At 43.7% G+C, this 16,427-nt stretch overlaps 1 long non-coding RNA gene across 1 annotated transcript in view; it reads right to left on the bottom strand.

Annotated features, from left to right (window-relative positions):
* Positions 1-16,101, bottom strand: part of LOC122232070 — a 43,862-nt gene extending 27,761 nt beyond the window's left edge. Inside the window, exon 1 of the long non-coding RNA XR_006209394.1 lies at positions 16,028-16,101. This is a non-coding gene — a long non-coding RNA (uncharacterized LOC122232070). The remainder of the gene's footprint in view (positions 1-16,027) is intronic.
* Between the last annotated feature and the right edge of the window lie 326 nt (positions 16,102-16,427).

Consider the following 16,427-nt stretch of genomic DNA (forward strand, 5'->3'; position numbering starts at 1 on the left):
TATAAATGTTAATTTAATATATGTTAATTATATAGATTCATTACACATTATATATATTAAATATATATAATATCTATAATATAAACACCTACATATTCTCTATATAACATATATACAGAATATACAGAAATATATTTGTACTTGACACTGTCACCCTTGACTCTCAGAGAAAACCTGAAAGCTTACATCAATTCATTTACTCTGTGTCTGTGTGTGTGTGTGTGTGTGTGTGTGTGTGTGTGTGTGTGTGTGTGTTTTAAGTCTCATGAATGGCCACAGAAAAGGGAGCAAACTGTAGTCACAGGTGGCCTGAGCAGGGTAAGTGGGTGTGGGACATCAGTCAGAGAAGAGGCTTTAGTTAAAAAAAAAAAAAAAGTCGAATTCAAATTCACTTGCTCTGACCCTGGCTGTGGCCCTTTGGGCTTCCCCCACGTACAGTCCAAGCTTCCCCATCTTGAGAGGCAGCTCTGATTCTTTAGCTTCCATCACAACCCCTGGCCCAGATCCATTCACTCAGATGCCATCTAAGGAGTCAAGTGTCTGTCAGTTGAAGCTGGAGGGGCTTCAGATTTTCCAAGATGTTTTCAGTAAGAAATAGTCATCAAGTGAGTAGAGAAAATATCCACTTAGCAGATGGAAACTGAGGCCCAGAAGGCAAAAACCTTTGTATTAATAATACAAGAACTCTTACTTGAGCCTACATCAGATAAAGAAAAAAATATTCTGATTCCAGGAATGATGGCTTTGAGGAATTATGATTCATCCTTGGAAATTTCTGAGAAAATTAGTTGGTAGAGACCAAAGGGCAAATGTGAGAAGATATAATTAAAGAGGCTACTGATTAGGATAAAATGCTTATTTACCTCAGGAGTCTTTCAAAGACAAAAGTCAAAGAAACCAAGCAGCCACTTGAACATTATTAAAAAAAAAAAAAAAAAAAAAAAGAAAGAAAGAAAGAAAGAAAGAAAGAAAAGAAAGAAACAAGTCAAAGAAAAACTACCATACTAGGGTAAGGAGAGACATCAAAAAGTCAGAAAGATAATTAAAGATGAGAATCTAATTACAAAGTGCATAGATTCAGACTAATAATCAAGAGCTCTGCAAACACATTTGGAAAGAGGGGAGAGAAAATGTCCAATTTAGAGAAGGAAGTCCAACTAGTTCAGTTCTCATCTCCCTGGACCTCAGTTTCCTTGTCTGTAAAGATCTCTAAGGCTCCTTTCAAATCTAAATTTAATATTTTATAAAACAAATAGCTAAATGAAAATTTTTTATGTTTTTCTTCATCTTTAACTCAAAAATTACATGGGTAATTTTTGTAGAAAAAGTAAAATTACATCTAAGCAAGGAAGAAAAATCAAAATCATCAATCTCACCACCTAGAGAAAGCTACTGTGAATATTTTAATGTATATTCTCTTGGGTTCATATATACACGTAGAGATAATTTGGTACAAATTTTGTTATTACGTATTTCCAGTCAATGAAATACTTCAAGGATATTTTCTTGGCTCAGTTTTGTCTCCATACCATTGTTCTTGATGGCTGCCATGTGTTGTAGTGTAAATGAAGGCATCAGAGTACAATGAGTTGCAGGATGTGTCATAGGGCAAACTTGAGTGTATCCAGACTGGGAGACATGAAGAAAGCGGAGGAAAAAAAATCATGTATGACACCTTCTAGTTTATAAAGGATTTTGTACAAAAGCCTTATAATCTACAAAGTATTTTTATGTTTTATGACTGCCCAGGTAGCACAATGTCTGGCATATAGGAAAAATCAATGAACATTATTGAATAATTGAAAAAATAAATGTTCATTATCGTCTGTATTTCTCATAAAACTGGGATGAGACATGCATCATTTCACAAATTTTACAAGGTCACCCCTGTCACCTTGGTAATGAGCATGGGATTTTAGTCCCAAAGACAGATAGAAACTGAGGCTAGGGTCAGATTGTCAACAAGTGGGAGAGCTTGACCTTGAATGCAAACCCACAACACTCTCCATTGTTTCCCAGCCTTGGCATGTCCCGCTCCCCCTTTATTTAAGCAGTTTGTGCTGTGGGACAAATAATCTGTGTGCTGGTAAATGGTTAACATTCAGCTCTGGGTGAGGGGGAGCCATGATTTGTGGTGTTTACTGATTTCCCTGGTGTAAATACTCCCACCACCGCTGATATGAAGCTACTGACGCGGTATTACTGAACACAGATGTCCACACTTAGCACACAGGTGCCAGCTAGCTTTAACGTACTCCTGGATGGAATAATCTTTCCTTCCCCCTAATTATTAATTCCTGGAGGCCAGGGACTGCATCTCTTTTCCGTTTTCATAATGCCACGTACCTAGATAGCAATTAACAGATGCTTAGGCTTGGTGTCAATGTTTAGTTAGCCTGGCTTTGCAATTTCTCACTCTCTTTGGTTTCCTCACCTGCACAGCCCTTTTCCCCAGACTTGAGGGAATGCATAGAGACAATCCTGTCACTTGGATGGTTTCCCTTTCTTTCATCTCCATTTGTGTCCTTGCCGTGGCCTGGGACAGAGTCATGAGCCTGAAGACAGCAGTGGCAGCCACTGGGGCTCAGGATCTCCTGTCTTACATTTATAGTCTCTTACTCTCAAATTTAGAGCCTTCTTCTGCCCTGGGGTCCCAGTACCTCACTGTTAAGCAAAACATCTGACCTCCCTGAGGTCGGTGGGAGGCAGAGGTGGCAGATGGGAAGCGAGGCTGACCTTCACCCGCTGGTACATTTCTTCAAACCTAAATTGGCACAAAATCCATCAACAATCGGGAAACCTGGAAGTTCTTAGCCGTGTCAACCACGGCTACGCCTCTTGAGGCTATTTTTCCCCCCTCAACATCTTCTGCTGTGGATCTCTCACTAGAGCTGGGCTGTGCTGATACAGAAACTTCATTTTCTTGAGAGTGAAATGTGCAGACTGAAACTAAAGAGTGAGGAAGGAGGTGGAGAAAAGGCAGACTTTGGCACCACCTTCTGGAAGCTCCTGTTTTTACATGCCATGTATGAATTTACTAAAGTTGATATGATGGATATTTTGTATTCTGTTCTCTGATAAATGGCCAATTTTGAAAATGTCCTATAAGAAAAAATATGGGAGGGGCGCCTGGGCGGCTCAGTCAGTTAAGCATCAGACTTTAGCTCAGGTCATGATCTCGAGGTTCGTGGGTTCCAGCCCTGCATGTGCTGACAACTCAGAGCCTGGAGCTGCTTCAGATTTGTGTCTCCCTCTCTCCCCCTCCCCTGCTCATGGTCTGTCTCTCTCTCTCAAAATTAAACATTAAAAATAAGAGACTCTTAAAAATTGAGAACGGAGGGTTGATGGGGGGTGAGAGGGAGGGGAGGGGTGGGTGATGGGCATTGAGGAGGGCACCTGTTGGGATGAGCACTGGGTGTTGTATGGAAACCAGTTTGACAATAAATTTCATTTAAAAAAATAGAAAAAAATTAAACATTAAAAATTTTTTTTAAAAAAAGAAAAAATATGGGAAACAAATTTAATAAAACATTAGTTAAATACTAACTTCTCCCCTACTAAAACATTTATCAAATCCACTGTCAGATGTAATTTTAACTCTACTTACGTTCCCCTCCAATCTACCCTCCCTTCAAATACTAACATCTAGTAGAATAGCCAAAGACTAGAGAAAGAAAAATGGGAAAAGGAAAGGCCACTGGTCTGGAGAAACTGAGAAGTGATTCTACATGCAAAGCCAGCATAACCTTCCCTCTCAGGAGAGAGAGAAATGTACTTTCAGCAACTTCTAACATGAGATAACCACAGCAAAAAAAAAAAAAAAAAATGACAACAAGAAAAGATATGCCAGCTGCGTGTACCAACAAGCCAGACACCCAGCAGCAGCTTTGCTGGAAAGTTTCTCCCCACGATAGTCCGGGCCTCCTGGGTCAGGGACAGACCTTCACCATTGGTCTGGGCAAGTCACACCTGGGGAGCCTGATCTGTTAATGCTAAGTGTCTTGGCTTCATTTCCACACCAAGGAGCAGCTTCAGAAAGGCTCAGGATTCTTTTCTCTTCTTCCTCTTTTGAGTTTTACTTCATTCACATTCATTTTCAATGGCTTATTTGTAGGACACTGATAACTACACTTTTCTCTCCCCAAAAAGGTCAGACCAAAATTATTTTCATCGTAATATTACTTGATATTAGTGCATCACTTGATGCTTTTTATTTTTACATTTTTTATAACGTTTATTTATTTTTGAGAGAGAGAGAGAGTGCACACAGGAGAGGGGCAGAGAGAGAAGGAGACACAGAATCCGAAGCAGGCTCCAGGCTCCCAGCTGTCAGCACAGAACCCAGCATGGGGCTCAAACCCATGAACCATGAGATCATGACCTGAGCCGAAGTTAGACGCTTAACCGACTGACCCACCCAGATGCCCCTCGCTTAATGCTTTTTAAAAGCTGCCATTGCTGTCACCTCCCAATACCCTGTGAGGAAGGTAGAAAGGGGCTGATCTTCTAGCCACCAAAGAGAAACTAAGGCTCCAGGAGGGCTGATATGTTGTCCAGACCCCACAGACCAGCACCTCTGGCTCCCAGGCTGGGCCTTCAGTCACCCGGTGCCCTGTAAGCCCCCGGGCCAGGTGGGGCTTCCGTTGTGTGGAGTGGTAAGGACAAAGCCTGGGCCAGCTGCTGTTCCCATCCCCGTGCCAGGCTGCCTGAGCAGGTGCTCTCTGGAGCTGAAGGGACGGATGTAGGGAGAGAAAACTCTCCAAGTCTGTACTGAAGAACACTGGCAGCTGAGCATGGGATTGATTCAAGTGTCATGACATACTCGTCAAATACCTACTATGTGCTGGGAGCCCTAAGCCAGACTGGATCTCGTACGGTCTTCAGGGGGCTTTCAGTCAGGTCAGGCAGAGAAGTTAAATGACCACAACGCATAGCAGGAAATGGTCGCTATCACAGGACAAAGTGTGCTAGGAGACACAGAGGAGAGACGTCCCTTTGGTTGGCAGGGGAGGGACAGAGGAGTGCTCAGGTGGCCTTTAATAGGGCCTCTAAGTGGAAGAGCAGACGTGAGGGATGATTTGGGATCAGAAAGTTATACCCACACACACACTTACCCTCAGTCACACACAAACATACACACTCACAGAGGAAGACCCTCAGACCCTCTCCATCCTCAGTTTTCCTGGGGCTGCTCCAGAGGCCTGCCTCCACCTGAGACCTGAGGAGCAAGTCACATTGCTACTGACGATGCTGAGATTCATGAAGGTTTTCTCCAAAACTGAGGGATGACAAAGGACCGTCTCTTCCTACTTTTCCATACTCTAGCCTTGTTTGAGCTTTGCTAGGACCAAGCCTGGGGCTATCCGGTGTCACTGGCTTGGACCAGTGTGGCAGCTCTGCCTAGTTTCTGGAACCAAGGGGCTTGATGAATTATAGTCCTGGGAGTTATTTCTATGTTTCCTGGGGTTTCCCAACCTTCTTGGAGATGGGACAGTGGACACTGAAATTGCTCCATGGTGATGGCAGAAACTCCTGGCTTAATCTCTTTTTTTTTTTTTTTTTTTTTTTTTTTTTTTTTTTTAAGAGAGAGAGAGTACGAGTAGGGGAGGGGCAGAGAGAGAGAGGGAAACACAGAATCAGAAGCAGGCTCCAAGCCCTGAGCTGTCAGCACAGAGCCCGACGTGGGGCTCAAACTCACGAACTGTGAGATCATGACCTGAGCCAAAGTCGGGAGCTTAACTGACTGAGCCACCCAGGTGCCCCTCAACTGGCTTAATCTAGAGGACACTCTGCTTGTGACCCACACTGTCATCCTCATGTACCCTTCTTTTTCTTCCTCTGACAATGACTGTTTATCTTGATAATGACCCACAAATACCAATGAGTAATTCCTTTTGGGTTTTTAGAACATGAGAACCAAGGCAGTAATTTCAGGGGTTGGAAGTAAACTGCAGGTCCATTTTTTCCAAAGTTTACTTGTTTATTGTGAGAGACAGAACAAGTCGGGGAGGAGCAGAGAGGGAGGGAGAGAGAGAATCCCAAGCAGACTCCATGCTGAGCATGGAGCCCAATGCAGGGCTGAAATTCACGAACCATGAGATCATGACCTGCGCTGAAATCAGGAGTCAGACACTTAACCACTGAGCCATCCAGGGACCCCATGCAGGTCCCATTTTTATGTTAAAGGCTTCACTAAGGTTGATATGTTCTAGACACAGGAGAAAACAAAATCCTACCCTTCCATGGTTTATGAAAGTCCTATCCATTAGCATCATGATCACAATAATTTTATCTGGGCCTCGAGCCAGGGGCCCCTACATGGATCATGTGGGTGGGGTCCATGCTGCAAGTGCTGGTTCTGGAAGTGTGCTTTGGGTTTTTGGAATCCTCTGAGGATGTTCATTGGAAAGCAAGATGTCAGGCTCTGGAGAGAGATTTTATCCTTAATCCTCACTTCTGTTTTTAATCCATAAGTTGGAACAGAAGTAGAGTTCAGGTTCATTCATTCATTTGACAAACATTTACTTGCCCTGAGCACACCTTATATTAGGAATTGGAAACACATGTATGATTAGAACCTGGTCCCTGCCCTAAGAGATAAGGTACATAATAATGAAAGTGTACTAACGAGCTAAGAGCTCTTTAATGCATGGTTCCCGGTCTTACTAATTTTCTACCTCCTGTACTTAGCACTGAGATTTAAGTGAACGAGCTCAGTAAGACTTTATTGAATGAATAAATGGCCAATGATTAAGAATCCACTTGTAACGATGGCAATGCGTCCTCTTTAGACGGGACATGGCAACGGTATGTTCTCAGCAAGGACTCTGTGGTAACATGCAAATAAAGGAGTTATTGCTGCAGCTTATTAAAGAAATAAGAGGAACATAGCACAGAGGAAAGAACATTTCATTGTGCCTAGGAGGGCTGTGATGTCGAAAGGGAGGAACTCATTGTTTCTCCTCTATTTACCATTCTACTGTCAATAATTCTGACATCAAACATGTGTGTGTGTTGGGGGGGGGGGGGCGGTTCTCACACCAAGCAATTCTCCAACACCAGCTAGGTGTCCTACAATTCACTCAGTCCTGACACTATCTACCTGAAGATAATGTCAGATCCCACAGGTTAAGGGTTCAGTCCCACAGGACTGTCCTCACTTCAGATACCAATTGCAAGCCCCGGTTGTCACCTGTGCTTCTGACCAGCTATAAAATCAGAGGTTCCTCCCACCTCCCCCGTCTCAAGTTTGATAGTTTTCTAGAATAGCTTGAAGAACAGGAAAACAGGCTGCTTAATATATATGTGCACCAGGTATGCAGGAAGGGACACACAGCACCAGGTATGGAGGAAGGGACATGATGCTCCCACACCCTTCCAACACCTCCCTATGTCCACCAACCCAGAAGCTCTCCAAATGCCTAGTGTAAGACATGTTCAGAGCAAGTGTTAAATGTTTATCAGATGAATGAATGAACTCTAAATTAGGAATTTTTATGGAGGCTTCATTATGTTGACATGATTGATTATATCACTGGCCATTGGTGATTGATCCAACCTCCAGTCCCACTGGAGTCCCCAAAGGTCTGGAGGTGGGACTGAAAGTTCCAAATCTAGTTATATTTGGCATCCAGCCCCCATCCTCAGGGTCTTTCAAAAAGTCACCTTATTAACATAAACCCAGTGTGGTTGAAAAGAGCTTGTTATGAATAACAAAGAGATCTTTATGACTCTTATCACTTAGGAAATTCCAAGGGTTTAAGGAGCTCTGTGCCAGAAAAAGGACAAAGACTAAGTAATATATTTCTTATTATAAAGCACAATATCACAGATGTCTTTATAGGGAAGTTACCATTTGAGCTGAATTTTAAGGGGCAAGTAGAATTCACAGATGTGTAGGTAAAAAGGTCAGTCCACAAAAAAGAACAAAGGGGGCAAAGTCCCTAAGAAATGAAAGATCATGACCCATCATGGAGTAGATGGAAATACAGGACATGTGTGGGCAAGCAGAGAGATGATGGCAAAAATCTGGGTGAAGAGCTCTGTTTTCCTTTTGCCACTCTTAGGAGGTCAGGCTGTCTCCTACAGGCAATGCCAAACCACTGAAAAGTTTTAGAACTCTGCATTAGCCATATGGAAGTGCAGGCTGGAAGCTGCAGACATTAATAGAAGGTGGCATTAGTCCACATGAGAAATGATGCAAGTATCAAGAAGGCCAGCCCAGGGCAGGGGTTGGAGAGAGAGATGCAGATGTGAGGAGGGTTTAGGACATGTGATCAAAGGTGGTGCACAGTGGCAATGATGAACTCAAGTTTTAGAATTAAACAGATCCAAGTTTCAGTTCAGCTATTATTCACTCTGTGACCTTGAGCAAGCAATCTGTGCCTCAGTTTCCTCACCTATAAAATGATGCTAAGAGTACCTACCTCATATAGTTAGTGTACTAAATTAAAATATTAGGGATTAGTATAATGTCTGACACATAGGATGTGCTCAATCAATATTAGCTACAATTATGACTACTGATTAGGCGTGGGGAGTGGAGATGGAAAAGGAGAAATCGAAGACTTAGGTTTCTAGACAAAGCATCTTTACCTACTCCCTTTAAGTAGGGAAAGATGGTGTCACGGACCCAGATGAAGAATCAGGTGGAAGAACACACTTGAGGGAAAGAATTTTAATTTCCAGTTTTGGAAATGTTGAATTTAAGATGTCTATGGGACAGCAATGGAAATGTCCACTGGGCATTCAGTAGAGAGATCGGGGCTGGAGAGGAAGATTTAGAGGATTCACAGCACAAACAAGGACATTTAAATCAGTAGAAGATGTATAATCAGTTGAAAAGGGGTATTAGAGTAGTAAGAGGAGGAAACTCAGAGAACACCAACATGCAGAGGGGGTACAAAGAAGAGCGCTGGACAAGGATCCTGGGGATTGTCGCAGATGGAAGAGGGAGACTGTCCACTCGCAGTGCTTCCAAGGGAGAAGACAGTTCACCCAGAACCCACTGTGTGCCTGCTTTCTGCTGAGCAGCTCATAAAGAGAAGTAAGACACCAGCCTGGCCCTCACAGAACTTACAAGAAAGCTCCAGGAGCTTCAAAAACTACATTGTAATGGACTGCAATTCTGTTTTAGTTGCCTCTTTTCCATCTTCTCTCTTCTTTATGAATAAATAATTTTCACTTGCAATTTCTCTGCCCATCTCTGTCTTTGCTTATAGGGTAGCTACACACGGGCTCAGCCCTCGTGTAGACAGCAGGTCTCCGGAAAGCATTATGTGGTGGGGCCAGGCCAGACCAGATGTCCTGTGTTGCCTTCCGGTTCTGTAGAGCTTCCTCCCAGTCTACTGTGGCACACTGCCCCACACAGCCAGTGCTTTGAGAAGGGAGTCAAATACTCTGGCCAGGAAGGAAGTAAGTGTTGCAGGTCTGTGGGAATGTAATGTAGCTACTTTAACAACAATCTTGTGCATTGAAAAAGATACATGGATTTCAAATTAACTTTAAAGCATGTCTAGTTTTGCAACAATGTGCTATACATGTCTAGGGTATGCAAAAAGCTGGATTCATGTAATTTAATCAAAGAGAGCCACATGTTCTGAGATTGAGTGGGAACTAGTGGATGGGGACACTTAATACTTGCTCACTAACTCAGCAGGTTAGTGTAGAGCTATAACTCTCCTGAACCTTTGTCAAATCCCACCCCCCCCCCCCCCACTGTGATGAAAGGGCATATTAGTGCAAATCTGCAAAAAATGCTCCCAATAGCTCCCTCTATGGATTAGACAACTTTGTCCCAGAATCAAAGGCTGGGGTAGCTGCCTTACGATAGCCCTTGTCCCCCATTTTCCTGAGGCTGCCTCCTCTGTATAATCCAGACAGTTATATTTGGTACTGGGCAAGGAAATCTCAGAGTGCCAATGAAACCAAGTTTAGTTAACTTACAGGTACACAGTAACAAGTGATAAGGATGATCATGAAAGAAGAATACCAAACACATCCTTAATGCTTAAAGGATCAGGCATTGTTTTAAGTACTTTATATGGAATAACTTAATCCTTGCAAACACCATAGAAGGTAGGCGCTATTATTAGCCAATTTAACAAAAGAGGAAACTGAGATGGAGAAGTGGCTGGGTGGAAGACAGGGACTGACTGTAAAACAAAAACAAAAACCACAAAGGATCTTTTTGGCGTGATGGAAATGTTCCATAGCATAATTGTGATGGTGGTTACATGACTGTATCTATTTGTTAAAATTTGCCAAACTGCATATTTAAGGTTACTGAACTGTACTGCATGTAAGTAATACATCAATAAAGCTAATTTAAGAGGAGAAAACATAAAGAAAGCTTCCCAAAAAGAGGTAGCAAAGAGAGGGGAGCAAAGCCTTACTAGGTAGGTGAAGTAGGCAAGCTACATAACAGCTCTGTGTCTCTATTTCCATATATATAATAATAATACCTAGTCCTCAATAAATGTCAGGTTTCTTCCTCTTGTCTTTTGTCCCTTTTCTGTACCATAAGACTGAGCCAGCTATAAATCAGGACTATCATTTACGGGTGGGGTGGGGGTTCTTACCACAGTCCCTCCAGACAAGGCTGTCAGATAGAAATGGTTGTCTCTCTAAAGGGGAGTTCTCTCCTCTATAGATAAGAAGACTATCATACGTTGTTGGAAAAGCTCAAATTGACACAATAATTTCAGAGTAGAATTTTATAGTATGTAACAAAATTTTAAGCCCATATACACTTCTACAAACCTATGTTAAAGAAGTGCCAGCAAAAAACCTGCAAAAAATATCTACGTAGAAGGATGCACATGGAAACTCCATAAGAGTAAGAATTGAAAACAGTCTTAATGCCCATCAATAAGGCTTGGTTCAGTGAGTTAAGAGACCTCTGCTCCCGGAATACAATGAACTGACAGGCAACATAAATATTTACATACTGACATAGGGAGACCTGCCCAACATATTGCTAAGAGAAAAATCTATGTGTAGAGCAATATGCGTGAAATGATACCATTAAAAAAACAAAGCTTGTGGGGCAGAGCTTGCTAATTGTTTTTCAGCATCCCTGCTTTATTTCATTTAGTAATAGAATTCTGGTCTCCTGCCAATCCTGTACGTTTTAAATGGGCATCTAAAGACTACATTAGCTTGGGTGGGTATAGAGATCCCAGGGGGCAATGTAGCCCAATCCTACATGTACATGGATGACCAAAGCCTCCTTCTTTAGCCAGGTTTGGCAGAGGGTCTAAATTCGGGCCAAAGGGACGTGAGCAGAAATGATGCATGCAAGTAAAGGTCACATCCTTCAAAAGGAAGCTGGTTGTCTTTCACTTCCTTTGTTTCTTCCTGCAGCTGGACCCAGAGATAACCCTTTGATGCAGACAAGGACCCCTTCTTGGAACAGAGGCAACTACCTGCTCACTCCTCCAAATGCTTCTAGAAAGAGGAGGAAACCTCTATAGTGTTTGAGCCACTGTAGTTTGGAGTCTCTGTTACAGCAGCTAATCCTGTATCCTAAGTAACACAGAACACGTTGACAGTATTACCACTACTGAGAACTGTAACTCACACATCCAGTGCTTATTGTGTGCCAAGCACTGTTCCAGGTACTTCACATGTAATAACGAATTTAACCCTCACAACAACCCTATGAGTTGAGTTCCGTAACTGTCCCTATTCTACAGATGAGAAAACTAAGACACAAGGAGGCCAAGGAACTTGCCAAAGGTCTCCCAATAAGAGTGGCAGAGTTGGGACACGCACTCCAGAGGCTATGTTCCTAATACAAATCCCAAATTACCTCTGGATATGGAATATATGGAGGGAAAAGGAAAAAGTCTCCTTTTTACGCTTTTCTGAATGTTTGAATTTTTTTATAACAGCCTTGCATTATTTTTGTAATTTATAAAAGTTTTTTTTCTAAATCTAGATATTTTGGTAAAAAATAACCACAATGTAGTGGTGTCATTAACTTAAAATAAAACTTATAAAAAGAAGAAAAAATTCACTTTTCAGGCCTAATTGCTCAGGCTCAAAGACAGCAGGAAAGCTGATCTGTGCTGAGCCCTAATATCACAAGACACTGGTAAAGGATGGATCTGATGCAAAGACAGCAGAATAAGTCTGAAAATGCTCCACAGATGGGCCAAACCAGCCAGCTGATGCTGCTGTTGTCCAAACAAGCAGTTGGACACATTTCTCATTTTTCATCATTTGTTTTGCTATGATATATCTTCAACGTAAACCTAGAAAGGGGAAAAAAAAAGACCCTCTCAGTCAACCACTCCTCCCTTGAGAGGGTCTCAGACATACAGTCTCTCTTTGCATTTGTAAATATTTAGCCCTCTAGTGCCTGGAAGAAGATGAGTCTTGCCTTTTGTAAACCCTCCTGTGCTGCATAACAACTCTGCGGGGGGTGTGCCGAGACAAAATGTCACACCATATATGAACTGAAAAGAGTGGCTTGCTGATTGTTTTAGTTTCAGATCTTCTAACTGGAATGAAGGATATTAAGTCCACACAGTTACTGGATTTGCAAGACTAACAGCACTTAGGAGTTTCTGTGCATTTATTTATCTGCAGGGCTTCCTGGCTGACAGGAAATGCGTACGCACTACACAGAAGCCCATGTAAGCCCTAAGCCAGCAGGTTTTAAGTGAAAACTACAGTTTGCACCTAGGTTAGACTACTTATAGAAAATGATATTTTCTTTTTAGGTTTTCACGTTAGGTTAAAAAACTCTACCCATAACACATTATGTCCTTTAAAGATGATGCTAGCAACAGTTTCATGATCGCTGTTTTACTCATTTGCTTTCCCCTCCCCCAACAATATGACAATCAGCTGTGTTTTATTTCTTAGCATTATCTATGGAATATCATCTTACCAAATGATTCTATTTTGTGGGCAACAATTTAAAATTATATATTTTTAAAATTTTTTTAAAACTTTATTTATTTTGAGAGAGAGAAAGTGTATTACAGAGCCAGAGAGGGGCAGAGAGAGAGGGAGAATCCCAAGCGGATGCGGGGCTCAAACCCCACAAACCGTGAGATGATGACCTGAGCCAAAATCAAGAGTTGGAGTTGACCAACTGAGCTACCAAGGCACCCTAAAACTGTATTTGCTTTTAGCCTGTATGGACACCTATCATTTTTTCCCAGGACCGTTCTGGATGGAGAATAGTTACTTAGTCTCTCATGTAGGATTTGATGTTAATACCCCAGGGAGGTGGTTTTGTTATCTAATGGACTCATGTCTGAGTCATTCTCATTAAGGAAACTTTGCTTTGAGCAGGATAATTTTTGCTCAAAATCAGTTCAGTTTAGTATGAATTTCATGAGCACCCACTATGCTCCTTCTGTGACAGGACCTAGAAATAAACCTGGAATGTTGAGTCTAGTCAGGGAAAAGGACTCTCTTTTTCTATCAACATGATAACAAAGATATAAAAATGATACTATTCTAGGGCATGAATTAAAAAAAAAATCTTTTTTTCCTGTCTTTTAATTAATTTACTCATATAATTTAACATAGATGCTGATGGTTTTCAAACTACCATTAAATTTAGATTTATCTCAATATTTTTCAAAGAGTGGTATAACATTTTAAAATGCCAACATTTATGATACTCTGAATGTTACATACTTTGCTAATGTTTAGATTTTTTTTAACGTTTATTTATTTATCTTGAGTGGGGGGACACTCACGAGCAAGGCAGGGGCAGGGAGAGGGAGGGAGAGAGAGAATCCCAAGCAGTCTCTGGCATGGTCAGCACAGAGCCCCATGCAAAGCTCTATCTCAGAAACCACGAGGTTGTGGCCTGAGCCGAAATCAAGTTAACTGACTGAGCCACCCAGGCACCCCACTGTTTAGACATATTACCAAAGTTTTATGTTTTGGGTTTGTTTTGTTTTTTGTGGGTTTTTTTTTTTTTTTTTTACAGAAAAGGTAAACTTGTATGTATTCTGTGCAAAGAGGGGGATAGAAATCACCTTAATATAACATTGCCTTTCCTTTGTTGCAGTCACAGTCCCATCAACAGGCCAGGAAAGCCATCCCATTCCTGTAGTAAGCACTTGTGAATGGGGAAAGGGAACCCACACTATGGTTGTAGCATCCAACGGCCGCTCTGATGTGGCAGCGCTGGCTCGCATCGCCGTAAGCCTCAACACCACACAGGCTTGAAGCACTCTTTTTTCTTTTCCTTTGCTTGGCTTTAGTGGAGTCTTACCCAGCACTCTCATTCCCTTGGGATCCTGATGCAGTTTTCCTTGAGTGCTGTGATCCAGATGATGGAGCTGTTGATGTAGGATGAGGTGTGTTCTCAGGAGACTCTGGGTAGGACTTCACGCAAGACCCCTCAGCAGTTGTGATACTGGATGAAGATTGCAGAAGTGGTGTGGCTACAGGGGTCTCCCGCCTTGGTTACCATGTCCTGCCTCACAAGAAGAGTCAGGTCTGCTAACTGTGGTTTCCACTAACCCGGGTCCACTAACCCGGTTTCTTAAGCTAAATATACAAAACAATGTGCAATGAGGCATGCAGTCTTGTGTAATTATTTATAGAAAAATACATGCAGGGGTTCCTACGTGGCTCAATCAGTTGAGCGTCCAACTCTTCATTTCGGCTCTGGTCTTGATCTCATGGTTGTGGGACAGAGCCCCATCATGGGATCGAGCCCCACATCAGGCTCCATGGTGATTGTGGAGCCTGCTTGGGATTCTCTCTCTCTCTCTCTCTCTCTCTCTCTCTCTCTCTCTCTCTGCTTCTCTCCCACTTGCACATGCACTTGTGCATGCTCTCTCTCTCTCTTAAAATAAATAAACATTAAAAAAAAAAGAAACATGGGGGTGCCTGGGTGGCTCAGTCAGTTAAGCGTCCCACCAGCTCAGGTCACCATCTTGCGGTCTGTGGGTTCACGTGCCTGTGTCTGTACTGACAGCTCATCGAGCCTGGATCCTGCTTCAGATTCTGTGTTTCCTTCTCCCTCTGCCCCTCCCCGGCTTGTGCTCTCTCTCAAAAGTAAATAAACGTTAAAAAAATTTTTTTTTAAATATGCATGCATACCATTACTTCTAGGTTGTGATATACAATAGGTTCCAAATATGCATTTTTTTAGGCAAAGAAATGATACTTCAAAAAGTAGTCATGTTGCAGAAAAGCACTTTTTTTCCTAACATATTGGAATAGTGTAATACTCCTATAACGGTCTTTCCGTGGAGTTGCCAGGCTTTCTAATTAATGCTCTCTGTTCAGTACACAAGCAGGAGTACATAGCTATTTTCCAAACACCTTTTAATCAGTGCTATAAAAGATATATCCTTATGCTGTTATACAGAAGAAATATTCACACTTTTAGAACCAGAAAACAGAAGGCCTTTGGGATCACACCTGAGTTGGGTCCAGGTTCTACCCTTTAAATACGCTCCAACCCCTGGTTGAACCTCCGGGGACTCAAAAGCAGGACCCAAGGTAGGAGGGGATAGCCTTGCCTTGTCTTCAACGACTTCCTCAGTTGATTTAAGGGCGTCAGGCTATTTTCCTTCTTCCTGTGTATAAAAGATGCCAGTGCCCACTTCACAGAGTTCACTGCTACACAACACGAGGTCAACGAGTGCTACTCAAGATTGCCAGTGGATTTGGACTCCTATGGTCCGGTCAAGCAAGCCGGTGCCAGAAAGTTAAACACCAGTAGATCCTACTAGAAGTGTTTGGCTTGCATCACCCCACCACAGTCGTTCTCCGGGGAAGGGGCAATTGGTGACAGCTGGCAAAATTGGGGGCATTTGTGGTTGCCCGGCATCTAGCGGGTGGTGACCATGTTTGCTGCTAACCATTCTAGACCGCGCGGGGCCGCCCCTCACAGAACCTTGCCTGACAGCAACAGCACGTTGGCTAAGAGACCCTGAGTCTCTGAAGGGAAGCTGGTCCAAAGGGCCCTCGCTTTCCAAGGTCTGGCAGGCACCCAGCCCTCCCTCTGCCTCCTTAGCTGGTGATTAGGACTATACCTTACCTTGCGACGCGGCCTCTGGCGCGCACAGCTGGCCAGGGCTCCTCACGCGCAAGTGTAAGCAGGACAAGTCCCCCGCCGCCGCGCGGGGCCCGCCGGGAGCACGCGGCCGCCGCGCGGGGCCCGCCGGGAGCACGCGGCCGCCGCGCGGGGCCCGCCGGGAGCACGCGGCCGCCGCGCGGGGCCCGCCGGGAGCACGCGGCCGCCGCGCGGGGCCCGCCGGGAGCACGCGGCCGCCGCGCGGGGCCCGCCGGGAGCACGCGGCCGCCGCGCGGGGCCCGCCGGGAGCACGCGGCCGCCGCGCGGGGCCCGCCGGGAGCACGCGGCCGCCGCGCGGGGCCCGCCGGGAGCACGCGGCCGCCGCGCGGGGCCCGCCGGGAGCACGCGGCCGCCGCGCGGGGCC

The sequence above is a fragment of the Panthera tigris genome, chromosome D2, assembly GCF_018350195.1.
Source record: "Panthera tigris isolate Pti1 chromosome D2, P.tigris_Pti1_mat1.1, whole genome shotgun sequence".
Taxonomy (NCBI): Eukaryota; Metazoa; Chordata; class Mammalia; order Carnivora; family Felidae; genus Panthera; species Panthera tigris.